The sequence below is a fragment of the Lissotriton helveticus genome, chromosome 3_1 (assembly GCF_964261635.1).
Source record: "Lissotriton helveticus chromosome 3_1, aLisHel1.1, whole genome shotgun sequence".
Taxonomy (NCBI): Eukaryota; Metazoa; Chordata; class Amphibia; order Caudata; family Salamandridae; genus Lissotriton; species Lissotriton helveticus.
This window is the reverse complement of record NC_136061.1, coordinates 1748155545-1748172959: the sequence shown is the minus strand read 5'-3', so window position 1 is coordinate 1748172959 and position 17415 is coordinate 1748155545. Positions and strand designations below refer to the sequence as shown.

The following is a 17415-nucleotide window of genomic DNA, read 5'->3' as shown; positions in this document are numbered from 1 at the left end:
TGCATGGGTTGTTTTTGTGTGATCCCTCTAAGAAGTTGATCAAGTTTTGATTTGCAAAAAGATGCAAAAAATTCATCGAGACGGCTGAGCTGATTTGCATGAAAAAAATATTTCTTCATATTCTGCCACCTCTGAAAAATGCTGCAAGCCGGCAACTTTCTTTCCAGAGTTCTTCACCAATGTATTTGAGTAAGCAGTCAGGAGATCCTGCTCTAGTTCCTATGAACAACGCAACCTTCCTCATTCTCCCAGACACTGAAAATCAATATAGTGTAAGCTTACTAACTTCAGTGATGATAAAAAAAATGAAAGAGAAATACTGCTTGTTCACATTCGGAGAAGGAACATACATCAGTCTGGTGACCTAAGCACACCTACAGCTGGAGTGAGAAAAAACTCAGCCTCACACCCCTGCAGACCAAATGGGGAGTTGGCCCTGTTCACAAATTAATAATTCCAGAATAGAAGAAAAACAACGAATGTTTAGGAATGAGATTGTTCTAAAAGTAACCCATATCCACCACACCTCCTGCCACGTGGATGCCGTTAATGCAGACTTACTATGGCAAAAGAAAAACTGTTCCGGGGTAAACAGATCCTCCTGATGTACAAATACGAACCGAGACAAAGAGGGAAAAGGTAACAAGTGCCGCCACTGACACCCTTTATTATTTGAATTCAACCCCTCGCTATAAAATCACAAGCATTCAATCCAACATCAGGACGTCTTCATGACAGCTACCCCAAGCATCTGATAAATGCAATTCTCACAATAGATAAAACCCTGTGTCTCAAAAGACTTACAATCAGTGAACAAATATCGTTACCAGCAGCAAAGGAAGACCACGTGAGAAACTCTGATAAAGATGTAATATCCCTTAACACAAGCAAAATAACGTTTAACATTAAAAAAAACAAATATGCTTGTTTTACAAAAAAAAAAATGTTTTACAAAAAAAACAAATATGCTGGCTGAGTACTACCTATGCAGACATTGAAGCTACGTGCATTTCTTATAAATAGTTTAACGTGCTTATAAAGACTATTGTAACTGAAAGATAAGCATACAGATATAAAATGTTATTTTGTATACGTAAGCAAGATAGAAAAGCTAAACAAAAGTGTTTTCCCGGGCATAAGTAATGCATTCTGATGGCTTGCACTATGATGTCAGGTCAGTTGAGAAGCCCCTTTTTAACAAGGGATGAGTAACATCTCTTCTCCGAAGACGGTCAGTAGTAGTTGGGTTCCTTTTCTCTTTGATCTCTATAATTTCGTGATCTTCGAGTGAAGAATGTCTAGGGAGGATGAGGACTTCAGCCAGTAGTAGAAGGGTTGACAACTGCATCATCCTTTATGCTTAAGGAGAGTGTGTGTCAGTGGTCACATCGGGGCAACAACAATAGTTCCTCGATGTGGGGAGGTATCGGTAACCTTCTATCCAATAGTTTTCTGTGGACTCCCCCCTCTAGGAGCGTCACCCTCTCTTTGTACTGCCAATGGTCCACCATCCTCATGGAGGTGTATGCAGCCCGCTTCCTTTCTGTAAAGGTGGTCTCTGTTACCTCGTCCCAATTCATGAGATAATATCTTCTTAGGATATAGTTTCTTCGCTCCTAGTAAGAGGAGCTAGTCACCCTCCTTCTCCCTTGAGTAAGGAAATATCGATAACCCTCTCTGCGGGGTGCGAGTAACCTCTGGTTCCTCCTAGTTGTCATTAGCTTCTTCCCCTCTGTTTGGGCTGGTCACGTCAGAGAACTACCCGCTCTCTGAGGTGTCAGTTAGAGGTAGGGGAGTGTCACCAGTAGCATTATCCTCTTTCCGGGAAAGTAGAGAGCCAACTACCCAATGATTACTTAAAATGCATCTACATTTCTATCACATCAGCACCCGTCCACCCTGCCGCCCCCAACCATACTCACAGACAGCACGCTCATCCGGATAGGAGTCTCCAGGAGACACGCCATCTTGGTGCTCCCCCTCCCCGCCCGCATAGTCCGCCATGGAAACAAAAAAAGGACTGCAACAGTGGGGTTCGCTACAGTGGGACATGGAACCGTGCGGCTGCCATCTTGTAAGGGAAGGTTTGAGTTGTCCCTCTGCATGAGCCAGCCCGATAACACCATACACTACGTGATGTTTAAATCATTTAATTTTTACTATTATTCAGAACACATTGTTTCAAAAACCGTCCAAACACATTTGTGGGGAACGAATAGCTTTCAGGTATATTGTATAGTTAATAACATATGGTTGGGATATGCTGACATGAGTTAAGAATGCTGCGAGGTCTTGCCTGGGATCTTACGTGATCTCTAAGTTTGCATGTATTTACTGACGACGTTTTAAAATGACCGTCCGTTAACACACACATGTGGAAGAGGTGTGGCGCCGCGGCCAGGGCGACTGACACTGGAATCTGGGGACCACGGATCGATCCCCGGCTCCGGCGGCAGGTTAGCCCAGCACCATGTGACTCTGGGCAATAGCTCGCTTAATCTTCCCGACGGCCCCCAGCGCCTAGAGACCCTTACGGGTGATTGTGCGCTTTACAAATGTGGACTTTACTTTACTTTACATGGAGTCAGCACACAGGTTGGCACATGGGCAGTCTTTTTCTATGTCTATGACACCCAGCTGGAAGCGTGAATCATCGCACCGTGCCCCTGTAAGCCTCTCACGCTGGAAGCGTGAACCATCGCACCGTGCCCCTGTACGCCTCTCACGCTGGAAGCGTGAACAATTGAACTGTGCCGTGTACGCTGCGAACGTACGCCTGAAGCGTACGCCGGCGCCCGCAAGACATAGACAGCGGAAGAAAGACACGAACAGCGGGAGGGAGGACAGACAGCAGAATACAACAACGCCGGACGGGGACGAAGTTGGAAATGACGAAAAACATCCGTGAAAATTTTTTTTTTTTAAATAAACGCCCACCGCCGCATGACGTACGAAAAGGGGTGGGATGAGTAAAAATCGCCGGAACGCCCACGAATCTGCTCCGGCAATGACGGACAGATCTCTCTTCCAATGGCTAGCCTCCATTTATGGAGCTAGCCAATAACAGAGCAGGCGGGACAAAGCCCCCGTACTGTTCTAACATAAGATTTCGCCTGCGCGAATGCTGCTGCGCAGCGGACGCCAGGCGAAACCTAAAAATGTTGTGAGAAGGTTTGGCCAAGCGTCGGGCCTAGATAATCCCCATGGCAAGCAAGAGGAAATTTGAATTCTCTTAAGCGTAGTTTTGATATATGGGCTGGCAGAGCAGGAGGGTTAAATTATGCATTTTCCTAATATTTCTGTGAGGGAAAGTTTAGATTTGCAGGAATCAACAAAATTCCTACCACCCCGTGCTTCCATGTGAGAATTTTAATGGAATGGTGCTTTGCAGTTTTTGAATTCTTAAAAATATTTTTTGTTGTTTATTTATGTAGTGCAAATTTGACCCAAGGGCATTAGAGCTTTACATGAGCGCCAGATTGCACTAAAAAATGACAGATTCTTATTTTGGGTGGGGGTTGTGTATTTGGGGGCACAGGGAGATTAAGAGGCTTATTTACAAAGTACATTTGTAGTACATTTAGTAGCACTACAATAGTACTACTAAAGTACTACCAAATGTTGTTCACAAACCTGCAAAATTGAATCTCCACCTCTCCTATCTTTTCTATGGGTTGATCCTCACACATTTAAGTTTACTAATCAGGGGATCATTAGGATGTTGGTCAGAGAGCCTACAACCACAGTTCCGATGCTTTCTGACCGTCATCCATGGTTTAAAGTCCAACTGCCTAACTACAATGTAGGCGGTTGGAGTTTAAATCGGCCTGTCAGACAGACTAGCTTCCAACGACGGTCGGAGGCCACACATTATCTCCTACAGATGGCATTTCCGCCATTGGGATTATGATGTCAGTTTCCAACAGGCTTTTCATGTTGGGCTTTCCAACATGAATAGCCTGTCGGAAAGTGACTTTGGGGGCTCCTAGCAGGGCACCCATTCCTCTGCAGCCTCCGGTTGAGGGCCTGGGGAGCACCTATGGTTTCCCCCAGTAAATCCCTGCACCGCACAGTGCCTGCCAAAAGGTGAAGGGATTTACCCAAGCTCCCATAGAGAAATGGGAGTTTACGACCGCACCATGAGCAGTCTCATCATAATACGGTGTGCAGAACCGCCGACCTATGGTCGATCGGTTTCCACACCGAAACGGTGTCGGGCAGACTCAAGTCCGCCAGCCAATGTCATAGGACCCTTAGTAGTAAATGTGGGAGGAGCTTTGGGCAGTGGCTGGAAAAAAGGGCATACTTACTACTAAATGTGAGGGTTTTACGGAGGAATAAGAAGGCGTTTAGGGAGAGACTTAAAAATAAGCCCATTGCCAGACACAAACTGCAATTTCTAAAGTTAGTACAACCAAAAAGGGACCCAAAACAGTAGTGCATTACTATAGCTCAAAGCTGGAGTAAGTCCAGCACCAGCCTATTCCCAAGTTTTGGTACTGCAACATCCTCCCATTAAAAATAATGGAGTTAGAGACATAAAATAAAACATCATAGGAAATAATGTTAAATTAAATTACATAATTTAAAATCATTAAAAAGATAACAAAATATCATTTAAGGTAAAAGAAATCTAAGTATGATACATGTGTATTATTTAATTATACAATGTTTTGATAGCCTTTTTTTAAATGTAAAGATTATTGGGACATTATTTTTTACTCAAATATAATTTCGTTAATTTTAACATTTCATCCATCACTGTGAATAATTATGAATGCATAATATTTTTTTTAGTATGGTGGCAATTTATTTTTAATTCAAACATCAGCAAAATATGTTTACATTCATTAAAGATTTGATTAAAAATTAGGTCAAAGGTGCTGTAATTTTTTTTTCTACATTGAAAATAAATATATAACATTCATTTATATTAATATTTGACATAAACTTTTCTTACTCGTTTCTTCAAATTAAATAAACTGTTTTTGTTTTCCCTTTACTCTACCATATGCAAACTTCACAGTTGCGGCAGAAATCTCTGTATGGTCAAATATAGGGAAAAATAAAAAAAAGCATTTTTTTACCCAGTAGCCCTTCCAAACCTCAAAATTCGGCTTAAACACGTTTTCCTTACATTTCTGTCATGGAAAGCTCTGGAGTCTACAGGGAGCCACAATTTCCTACCACCCAATGTTGCCCCAAGTCTCCCAACAAAGACGGTACATCACTTGTGTAGGTGGGACCAGTGCCTGCAAACGGAAAAGGCCCAAAAGATAACGTTAACATATCAACTTTTTCGATTGAAAACTAAACCTTTTGTTTACAGTTTGGGTAGCTGTGAATTGTGGGCCCTAGATCAACCAGCTCCTAAGGAAAGCTACCAAACCTGCACTTTGCTAAAACCTAGACAATCGGGGGAGGCCAGGGTGATGTGACTTGTGGGGCTCTCACTAGGTTTTTACCCACATGCCCTTGCAAACATCAACCTTTAGCTAAAAACACACATTTTCCTACATTTCTGTGATGGAAAGTTCTGTAATCTGTGGGGGGTACAAATTTCCTACCACCCACGGTTCCCCCATGTCTCGATTTATAAATGATACTTCACTAGTGTGGTGGGCATAACTGCCACGAAAGGAACGGAACAAAAACGAAACATCAACAGATCAGCTTTTTCCACTGAAAACCAACATTTTTTTATTTAGTTAGCTGTGGATTTTGGCATCTAGCTCAGCCGGCACCTTGTGAAACCTTGCAATCCTGCACATTTCTGATAACTAGACCCTAAGGAGAGCCAAGGGTGGCATGACTTGCATGGCTCTCACCAGGTTTTTCATTCCCAGAAGCTCTTTCAAACCTCAAAATTTGGCTAAAAACACAGATTTTCCTCACATTTTTGTGGTGGAAAGTTCAATAATCTGGGGAAGTCATACATTTCCAACTACCCAGTTTCCCCCAAGTTGGCCCTTGCTTGATCCGTCCCTGTCGCAATCAGTTGGCTCAACCACACAAGTGGGATAGCGTTTTTATCAGGGCAAGTGGGGGAATACTGGGTGGTAAGAATTTTGTAGAGCCTTGCAGATTCTGGAAGCTTATGTCACAGAAATGCAATAAAAATGTGTAATTGTAGGCAAAGTTTGAGGTTTGCAGGGCTTTGTGGGTAAGAAACCGTTGTGGGTCTCCACGCAAGGTACACCATCCTGTATCTCCTGGGTGTCTAGTTCTCATAAATGTCTGCATTTGGTGGGTTTTCCTGGGTGGGGGATCCACCCTATTGCCGGTTTCTCCATGTTACATTTTTAGGCCTTTTGTGTTGCGAGAGTTCAGGTCAGCTACACATGTGGTGTACCGTTTTTATTGGGACAAGTGGGGAAACACTAGGTGGTAGGAAATTTGTGATTCACCACATATTCTGTAGCATTACTCCACAGAAATGTGAGTAAAATGCATGATTTTAGGCCACGTTTTGGAGGGCATTGTGAGTAAGAAAGTGTTGTGGGCACTACACGAGGCACACCAGCCTACTTTGCCGAGTGGGCCTCCTGGAACTCGCCCCGCCCCCGCACTGCAGGGTCTGCGGGGGCATTTGTTATGCCCCTGAGTACAAGCCCGAATAGTGTAACCATTCACCATGGCAAGTGGGAGGAAATTTGGAATTACTCTCACTCTGTGAAACCATATGTAAAACCTACAGCCAAAAGGATCAAAATGTCCTCTTGCTTGCCATGGCAATGTGGCTCTGTCCCCCAGGGAAGCAGAAAGATTGCTGGGGTTTTCGAGCTGGAGGATAGGCCCAACACCAGGGCAGTCAACCCACACAAAATGTTTTTTTCCTACAACAATAAAATATAGCCCCGGTGTCTAGTGGGCCTTATGCCCCCCCCGGGGCAGATTGGAAGTAAACTCCCTCAATCTATCCCCTTGGTGGGGATAAGACTGTTGGGTGCGTTCTGGGGTGAGGGCACAGCCCGAAGCCTGGGCGGGCGGCCTCCTCACCCCTTTTTTTTTGGCCATATTTTCCCTGGTAGTCTAATGCGCTTTCTCCCCCCCTCCCCTTAAGTGTCAAAAAAGATTAATGGAGCCTGGGCGGGGGAGGCAGCACAAGCCCATGCCTGTGAGGCTGCTCCAAGCCCAAATCAAAGTACTGTAATTGAACAATCTATGGAGTCTAGTGGGTTTTCTGGGATACAGTAGGGAGAGATATTGTTGGAAAATGGAAAATCTCCCTTTTCCAATGAAACCTCCCATCTGCAAATCAGGGCCTGTCCCAAAACATGCCACAGAGCACCGATTAGGTGAAAGTGAAAGGAGCCATTTGGATCACTTCACTTTCACTTTCAGTGGGAATGACGCCAGTGCACCATGCGCACTAATTTTCACCCAGACGCCAGCATTGGCAGCTCTCTTAGATGCCACAAAAGGTAAACCACCTTCACCCCGCATCCGTGACCCCGCATGCTGTCACAACGCGGTCGTTACAACAACCGTGCTGTGGTGACGCATACCATTACTTCGCAAGTCGTTACAGCGACTTGCGGAGGGGGGGAGAAGGTGTTGGATTTAAAATCCAACACCTTCTCTTAAGTCCGCACAGAATGGAGTTGGAATAGGAAATGTTACTATTCCAACATCCGGGGCCCCCCTCCGCGAAGTCGTTGTAACGACTTGCGGAGTAATGGTATGCGTTGTCACAACGCGGTCATTGTTACAACCGCGTTTTGACAGCAGGCGGGATAATGGTATGCGGTGTGAAGAGGCATATTCGCCACAAAAGCATTAGATTCTTTAGAATGTCCATACCTCTTCACCATCTTGGCAGACTGGGGCTATGCCGACTATATTTACAACAAATAAAACTACTCTACTCCGAGCCCACAGCCCGACTATGCGTCAACGGCCTGCTTCCAACTCCTTTCCGTATCACTCAAGGTACAAGACTGGGATGCCCCCAATCACCCCTCCTCTTGCCTGGATCTGCTGGTGGCACGCCTAAGACAACATCATGCGGCCAGAAGGCTAGGATTCACATCCAGTGGGCTGATCATTTCATTATATGCTGATGACATCACACTGTACATACACGATCCTAAGGAGTACATAAACACCGTACTCCGGGAAATCACCAAATGTGGAGGTTTATCAGGAATCCAGATCAACTGGTCCAAGTCAACACTATTCCCCCTAACTAACTGCACAAAGCCCTTTGCGCTGGATTACCCCCTTGAGTGAGCCCAAGACCCAGTTAAGCACTTGGGGATTTGGCTAAGCCGCGACACACAAGAACTCAGGAATATGAATGATGGGCGCACTGTAGCCTGGCTGGAAAGGAAGGTGGCTACCTGGTCTAAATTGCCACTATCACTAGCTGGCAGGATAGCAGTGGCAAAAATGAACGTCCTTCCTAAATTAATATATGTTTTCGTCAATCTCCCTCTCCCACTAAGCCAAATATTCCTTAAGACATTGTGCTCTCTCGTGATTTCTCTTGTCTGGGCTGGCAAACAAGCCTGAATATCCTGGGAGCTTCTTACGCACCCGCTTCATCAGGGTGGAATGGGCACGCCGGACATACCTCTCTACATCTACTGCGCACAGGCTCATTTTCTCAATCACTGGTTACACCCCACATAGTTCCAGCCTCACACGACGGTAGAAACAGACAGAGCCGACCCCACCCCTTTGCGCAACGCAGTATATCAAGCATACAATCAACACAGAAACAAAATTAATACGATTGAAACACTGCGCTGGAATTGGGAAGGCTTGCGAAATAGGACTGTCATCAGGATACTTTATGCCCCGTCTGCCCCCTTGGGCAACCACCCACTAATAGCTCCATTAGTAAACAAAGGCAATGCGACAAAGGGGAAACAACTCACCATCTTGTGGAGAAGTGTGGCTCAATGGTTAGAGCGGCAGACCCTGATGCAGAGGTTTAGCCCTGGACCAGGGTTCAATTCCCCGCCTCGGCGGGTCTTGGGCTAAAAAATTCCACAGACCTGATAATTCTCGCCTCGGTGCCTATTCCAATCATGGAGTCCCACTCTGCAACTCTGGGCAATAGCTTGCTTAATCTCCACAACGGCCCCCACAACGCTAAGGATGCCTGGCCTCCATCTTGGGGGTGCCCAGGAATGGACACCTCACAGGGAAAGCCAGGATGGGTTCCACAGCGGTATTCGTACAAGCGCCGAGAGACCCCTAGGGGTGATTCGTGCGCTATACAAGTATCCCCACACACACACATTAACACTTTAGCAGATTTATATCCCGGCGACACGTTGTTAGCCCCCTGTCATCAATTGGGGAGATTTTACCAAGCTTCTCAGAACTGCTACTATACTATTGCATCCAAGTAAAGTGCCATCAGATAAATAACACATTTCCAACCCCCCTCCACCCCCCACCTTGCCAGCTCTTGAACACAGGCTAACTGACCGATCCATGCGCAGACTTATTGCACCCCTTTATAAAACTATGCAACACACCTTCCCGGTGGCCAAATCGAACAAGCAGGATGTAATTCAGAGCTGCACTCACCCATAACAGACAGATGACACTTTTTCTGCAGCCAGTTAGAACTGCTATCCACTAACTACAAACAGAGACTTATTCACTTTAAGTTTCTTCACCGACTTTATCAGGCACCCCTGCAGCTCCATCGGATGGGTCGCTGGCCAGACACCAACTACTGGAGATGCCATACCCCACGAGCCTCATTTCTACATTTGGCCCGGGACTGCCCCACTAGTGCATAGTACTAGGTGAACATTTTTCATAAAATCCGGGAAATGTTAGAGAAACTATTGGAACCCACACCCCTGATGGGCCTGCTGGGTTATATTAAAGATACCCCAACCACAATCCACTGTCTCCTCACTATGCTACTCCTACTAGCAAAACGTAAAGTTGCCATGCACTGGGGGAAACCGAATGCTCCCTCAATTGAAGCCTGGATACTTGATATCACCTACTGCCAAGAACAACTGTCCACCTTTTGGGACTTGTTGCCAGCCGCTTCTAGCCCAAGAGATATTTGGAGCCCATTCTTGACATGGTTACGCACTCACAACTCAGATCACCCTCACTCACCTGTGCCACTTTGACATCAACTGATACACAAATTTCGCCCTAGCAGTCCTTAAGCCTCCTCCATATAAGTGACTAGATTGCCTTTGAATCATGTACATTGTTACGGCACTCATGCGGTTGTATTATAATATGCTTTGCGCATTCAGCGATTGTTTTGCTTATTTCATGTTTATTCTCCTACAATGTGGTGTTCTGTGGACTGCAAACTTGTATAGGTTTTTTGTCTTGCTTCCCTACCCTCCCTCTTTGTTACGTTCCTTGGTTATCACTGCCATTGATAGTATACATGCTATATCATTACTTTATAAATGAAAGATTTATATGCGATAATCATAAATGCTCTTTCCCAGCAGCCTGACCTGAAAAACCAAAACAAAGAAAACTCTTCGGTGCGAGCACCAGTGAGTCCTTTACATCCCTCAATAGCTTTTGCCAATGGTGAACAGGTGCACCAGGGTGCGGATGTCGACCTGTGGTCAATGCCCACACTTAAAAGGTTAAAAAATACATTCCTACCAAAAATAATTTATCACACATTAATAATTATTAAGTGGTGTATATAGTTAACTAAATTACAAGGCTATTAAAGTACTACTTTTAGATTTTTCCTAAAAATTGTTTACTATTTTTTTATAAATGTAACTATTTTAAATAATGTATTTTAACTCAACATTATTTTCTATGCGGTCTTGTTTTAAGTCCCGACCTATATTGTTTTCTATGGGAGGGTGCTGCATTTCAGTAGTTGGCCATGTGTGCTGCTGGGCTTACTGCTGCTTTTTTTTTACAGTAGTAACTTACCCTCGTAAAGTTGGCTCCATTGCCTTTTTCAGTGGGTGGAGACGTGTATGTCTACACTTTTAAACTCATATTTTGTGAATAGCCAAAAGTAGTAAAGTTACACAAAAGTGTAACGGTAAATCACACACGTAAATTACTCGGAAGAGTGACATGACTGGCGACTAACTCAAGAAAGTCCTCAATGCCTCCATCACTTCGGCCTCCTTCCCTAAGGTCTGTAAACACACTAAAGTGAGGCCCCTCCTGAAGAAACCTTCTGCTGACCTAGAAGAACTGAGGAACTACTGTCCCATCTCCCTGCTCCCCTTTCCAGCAAAGGTTCTCGAGAAGGCAATCAACCAGCAACTCACGAACACCTGGAACACAACAACCTCCTGGACCCCTCTCAAACTAGGTTATGAGCCAATCACAGCACGGAGACAGCAATGATCGCAGCTTAGTATGGCATCATAGACCTCCTGGACGGCGGCGAAACAGCAGCTCTCATTCTCCTGGACCTGTCAGGGACCTTCAACACCATCTCCCACCACATGTTGATCAACAGACTCCACCACATCGGAATCCAGGGAGACGCCAACAATAGATCACCTCAAACCTCACCGAAGAACCCAGAGAATCCAACTCCCATTGTTCACCTCGGAACCCAAAAAGAGCATCTGTGGCATCCCCCAAGGATCATCCATCAGCCTCACCCGCTTCAACACATACATTGCCCCGCTGGCCAACACCATCAGATCGCACAGACTTAACATCATCTCCTACACCAATGACACCCAGCTCATCCAACTTCCACAGATGCATGATAAATGTCGCTGAATGAATGAAAGACAACTGTCTCAAGCTCAACATGGACAAGAATGCATGGTGGTCTGCTGAACTCTGCCCATCCCCCTCCCTGACAGACCACGCCTGCAACCTCTGAATCATCTTGGACAGCAAGCTGTCAATGAAGAAACAGGTAAACACAGTCTCATCTTCCTGCTTCCATACCCTAAACATGCTCCGCAAGATCTTCAGGTGGCTCCCAGTCAACACCAGAAGGAGCGTCAACCGGGTCCTCATCACCAGAGGACTGGACTACGGGAACAAACTCTATGTTGGAATCACTGAACGCCTCCTGAAGAGACTACATACTATACAGAACTCAGCGGCCAGACTCATCCTTGAGCTCCCCCAATAAACCCACATCACACCTCTCACCTCAAGAAGCTACTCTAGCTCCCGATCCAGAAGAGATGTCAGTTCAAGATGTTGACCCACGAGTAAAAAACCCTGCACAACAAAGGATCAACATACATCAACAAACGCATGACCATCCACCAAACAACACCTACAATTTGCCTCCCTCTTCCTCGCAGTCACCCCCAAGTCTGCCAAAGCAACAGCGGAAGATGTTCCTTCTCACACCTGGCAGCCAAAGCTTGGAGCAACCTTTCCCTGCACCACAGGACCATCTCATCGCTTCAGCAATTCAGGAAAGGGCTGTTCGAATGAACAGATCACTACGAAGCAGCTAGCAACCCCAGAGCCTTGATTCCCTCATGGGTGATTTGCAGCACTTTAAAAAACCTGGTGCCCCAATATCAAAGTCAGCAAATCTAGCCATTAGGGCAGATCTCTTCTGATCTTCCTACAGCACTTTATAACCAGTCGCCGCCGGCATGACTTGCAGGTGGGGGTGGGAGCGCAGAGGGTCGCGCAGGGAGGTTAGTTTAAATATTTTTTTTAACGTACAACTTGCCTTTGGTCCCACGTTGCATCTCCTTCTCTCTGCTAGGACTTCTCCTCGCAGGAAGCAGGCAGTCTCCCTCTCCTCCCCTAAGCCAATCACAACGCTGAAATTGCAGTTTTGTGATTGGCTGGGACGCCGACCACACAGGCATCTATTATGGGGAGATCGTTTTCTCAATGCAGGCTGCATGCAGCCTACATGGAGAAAACCGAGAGTGTGCATGACTGGTTTGGTCGGCCCTGGGGCCGACCAAACAGTCTGCGCCCACAACAGTGGGCAAGCCACTCCTACCCTGCCTGGAGCAGGACTGCCCACCCACTCGCCCCCAAACACACCCTACCTTCTGCTTTCTCGCAGTGCAAGAAGCAGAAACATAGAATGGTATTTATAATAGCATTTTATATTTCTGCCTCTCGCACTGCGAGAAAGCAGTGGGGTGACGCTCCTCCGCCCATGTGGAGGAGCTGCCTCTGTTTATAATCTGCTTATGCAGCTTCTAAGTGCTTTTGAAAAGATGTTTTACTACCCTAGTAAATAATACTTACTTTAGCGACCTTGGAGGGGTGGAATGCTGGTTATGCCCTGCTGGATTATAATTTGTCATTGGCAGGTGCACAGCTATCCTGCCAGTGTTGCCTTGCTTGTCATTATGCACATAAAAAAACAAAGCTTTGTGTAGTTTAATAATACTTTAACCCGGGGGTTCTTCAGACCACCAGTTTTATTTCAGTGCTGGAAATGTCACATTACCACAATGAAAAAGTGCACTTACATTTCTATATTGTGTTTTAAATGTGCACATTGGAGTTTAAAATATAAGCTTACAGCAATATGTCCATATACAAAATTCCAATATCACAAACTTGTGTCTGGGAAACTGAGAAACATACACATGCATTTAAACACACTGAATGAAACAGTATTGATGAGCATCTAAACTCCTTCCGTGACTGTCGTGACACCGGAGAGACATAGGAGAGCGCCTAGGCACCAAACATACTGCAGTAGTATTTCTAAGCTTCCCTTCCACTTCCGGGAGGCATGGAGTTTAGACGGGTAGACAACATTACACTGCTAGAAAAGGAGGCACTATTCTTGTAGGCATTAACAAACTAATTTACAAACTCCAAACTACTATCCTATGGAACGAACTAAAGTCATCGCATTCAATATTGTTTCTGAAAAGTTCGCGTTCAGGAAGTGGGACCTCATCTTTAAAACATAATAATGGAATGTTATGCAAACTTTATGTTGGCAGTGTTTAGCAGCACCTAGGCTGCGTTGGTATTTTTGTTATAGTAATACCGCTTCATGTACATCCAGCAAGAAGTGGGTAGTCGCCTTTCTTCTATTTCCATGCCGAGGTAGCCGGGCTCGGGATCTACCCGTTCACTCTCCGTGCTTATAGCGGAGTCCGGGGCGCCCGAAATGGTGACGGAAAGGGCGGAGCTTATTTGCGTCCGTCCCTTGCAAAGAGAGAAATAAGGGGAAAAAGTCACCCTGTGGAAAAATAATTTTAAAATTCGGTCTACCTCCTCTTGTGCAAAATAAATACTTTCGTAGCAAACAAGCACGCAATAAAATAATACTTTGCACCCCCAATCGATTGAAGCGTTCCAAGCAGCCCTCTACCACCACCCAAGGAAAACACCGGTCCGTGAAATAATAATATACAAAAGTATACAATGGCGCAGGGGTGTTGGGCGAAAGGGTGCTTGCTATACAAATCTATTGCTCCGGCGTTTTCCCTTGCCCCCTGTGAGAGAAGCAATAAAATAACAAAATACTAAAAATGTAGCTTAATTAAAAGAAAGACATCGGCGGTGGCAGTTGTGTGGAAGTTTCTACCACGATGTAATGTATCTTTTAAAATTGGAGTGCATATATGTATATGAATACCGAAATAAAATACTGTAGCCCATTATTTACGAATGTGTATAATTGCACGATGCCGGGTAAGGCATATGTGCTGCGCCTCGACAACGATATCCAGATTTCGGGGTTGCTTGGTCTCGGTTCTGATCTCTTCTGGTATAAAGTTGCCTACAGTTTTTCTCTCTTAATCCTCCCCTTTGGCAGCAGCCCCCACATCCCCCAATGCTCTCAAGGGGTTCACTTCAGTGACCAAAGCTACGAGTTATTTTGAGTTACCTTATTTCTCCTCTTGCCTTTTTCCTTCGCTTTAACTCGCAATTCGTGTGGAGATTTTTTTGTTATTCAAGGAGGATGAAACCAGCGTCAGGGCTCGGGTGCGCAGGAGCGGAGAGTGAAAGGAGGGAGGGAGGGAAGGGTAGAGCGGGGATCACATGGGGGAAAAGAGGAGAGAGTAAGGAGAGCATATTACAAGAACCCGAGAAAATGCGAGACAACAGGGAGAAGGATTAGAGAGACGATGAGAAAGTTTGCGCGTCAGGAGAAGAGTAAGGAGATGTGACATAGATGTCGAATTTTATAATTATATGCATAATAGCATTAACAAGATAAAAGAACCTGTAGTTGAAATAAAGAATAAAGACAATATGTTGAGCACTGGCGGCCCTCAACATTTTGAACAAGTGCAGCACGGAGGCTGGAATTGCACAAGAGTCTGATTCCACAAAATCGAAACCTTTTTGAATAGGTGGGCACTGGTGTGCCTGGCTAGAGCATAGCCGCTCCAAATAACACTGCCTACTAGGTTAGTGCAATTTCTCAATACATTGAAAGCGAAAGAATCAACATAAACAGCAGGTCTATGAGTGAGGGCAGCAGGGTTTTCAGAGTGCTGATCTGGGCTGGCACCTATGTGAAAATGGTGCAAGAACTTGCATATTTACTCACTCATCCTAATACATTCATCTCAGTGAGTTAACCCGCTCTATAGATCTGTCTGTCCTCTGAAAGGGAAAACCTGCACTGTTCCTGCCCAAGGTGTAGCTGTTCTATGAAGAGGGGTGTTACCGCTGCTATTTTCCCATCTCATGAAAAACACAAAGGATATTTTGAATGCACTTACATTGCCTACCCAGGCCAGCCAGAAGCTTATCTACTTAGTATGCTTCGACTCATAACCACAGATGACTTCCATAAGAAGCTGGAGATCATGACAAACAAATTCCTATGGAGAGACAAGAAACCCCGGATAAGCCTACAGAAACTAAAACTAAGCAAACCCCTAGGGGGACTCAACCTCACCAACTTCAAAACATTCCAGACAGCATGCCTAGCCAAACAAGGAATATACTGGCTCTTACCAGAGCAGGAGTACACGCCGGTGTGGCTGGCGATAGAAAGAGCAAAAAGGGCTCGATCTTTCTGCTGATTTTAAAAGCACTCACCCTTCCCTGACACCTCTGGACTCTGCTCCTGAGATCGCCGCACAGCTGATCTTGCGCTGTCTGCGGACTTGGAACAACAATCTAATCCCGCCGCCATTGCAGGCGAGCCGCGAGGCCACGCCCCCTCGGAAGCCACGCCCCCGCCCTGCCTTCGGTATAAATCGCTGATCACTAGCGTTCACTGCCAGAAACTTGTATCCTCCTGAGGCGGAAGCCGGGAGTTATTTGTCTTATTTTAAAATTTGTGTCACTGTATTCTGCTGATTTTAAAAGCACTCACCCTTCCCTGACACCTCTGGACTCTGCTCCTGAGATCGCCGCACAGCTGATCTTGCGCTGTCTGCGGACTTGGAACAACAATCTAATCCCGCTGCCATTGCAGGCGAGCCGCGAGGCCACGCCCCCTCGGAAGCCACGCCCCCACCCTGCCTTCGGTATAAATCGCTGATCACTAGCGTTCACTGCCAGAAACTTGTATCCTCCTGAGGCGGAAGCCGGGAGTTATTTGTCTTATTTTAAAATTTATGTCACTGTATTCTGCTGATTTTAAAAGCACTCACCCTTCCCTGACACCTCTGGACTCTGCTCCTGAGATCGCCGCACAGCTGATCTTGCGCTGTCTGCGGACTTGGAACAACAATCTAATCCCGCCGCCATTGCAGGCGAGCCGCGAGGCCACGCCCCCTCGGAAGCCACGCCCCCCGCCCTTCCTTCCCCCTTCAAATTATGTGCAGCTACCGTACGCGCAGCGGACGGGCACAGTGGGCGCGCCGTTTGCGCGCCGAAGGCGCGCCTATGGCAAGCCCGTCTTCGCCCGTCATCGCCAAGACATCGCCTCTCGCCTGTCCCCCTGCTCAAAGCACACGACCTGCATATCACTATGATAAAGATTGTCTCCTGGCACTCAACTTGGGCCAACGATGCGATAAACTAGCGGGCTGCATCGGACAGACTGACCTACATTGTAAGTCTTGTAACTTCGTTACACCTAAACCGTGCCTACCTGGACACAAAGCTAGTATGATAAAATATACCCCTCTCACGATTCTCCAGCTTAATGTCAGGTCCCTTGTAAAGCACTACCCTGAGGTTAACACTCTATTAATTGATGAGAAACCAGATATACTATTCCTATGCGAAACCTGGCTCCAGGATGCGCTAACCAGCATCCCGAATCTCACGTTGCCGGAGGGCTTCTCAATGAAATCCATTAATAGAGACTCTAGGGGAGGTGGCATAGCTGTTATATATAGAACGCTATACTCCTGCTCCTTTCTGAAGGAAGACATCATGGGATGTGAGTGCGCCCGCTTTAAAATTACCACTAGCCAACTTCACTATACTGGGAGATCTTAACCTCCACTTTGATTCCACTTCGGATCCCACCATCAGAAACCTCCTGGCCGACTTAACAGCCCTACAGCTGATCACTCTTATTCATTCTACTACGCACTCTGCGGGTCACTTACT

At 45.9% G+C, this 17415-nt stretch overlaps 1 protein-coding gene across 2 annotated transcripts in view; it reads right to left on the bottom strand.

Moving 5' to 3' along the window:
• L3MBTL3 (L3MBTL histone methyl-lysine binding protein 3) overlaps positions 1-14883 on the bottom strand; it is a 473146-nt gene extending 458263 nt beyond the window's left edge. Inside the window, exon 1 of one of the 2 annotated variants that reach the window (XM_078682529.1) lies at positions 14780-14883. The gene's annotated coding sequence lies outside the window, so the exon portion shown is untranslated. Of the gene's footprint in view, positions 1-13933; positions 14026-14779 lie in introns of those variants that run through there. The other variant, XM_078682531.1, reaches the window with a different exon arrangement.
• Between the last annotated feature and the right edge of the window lie 2532 nt (positions 14884-17415).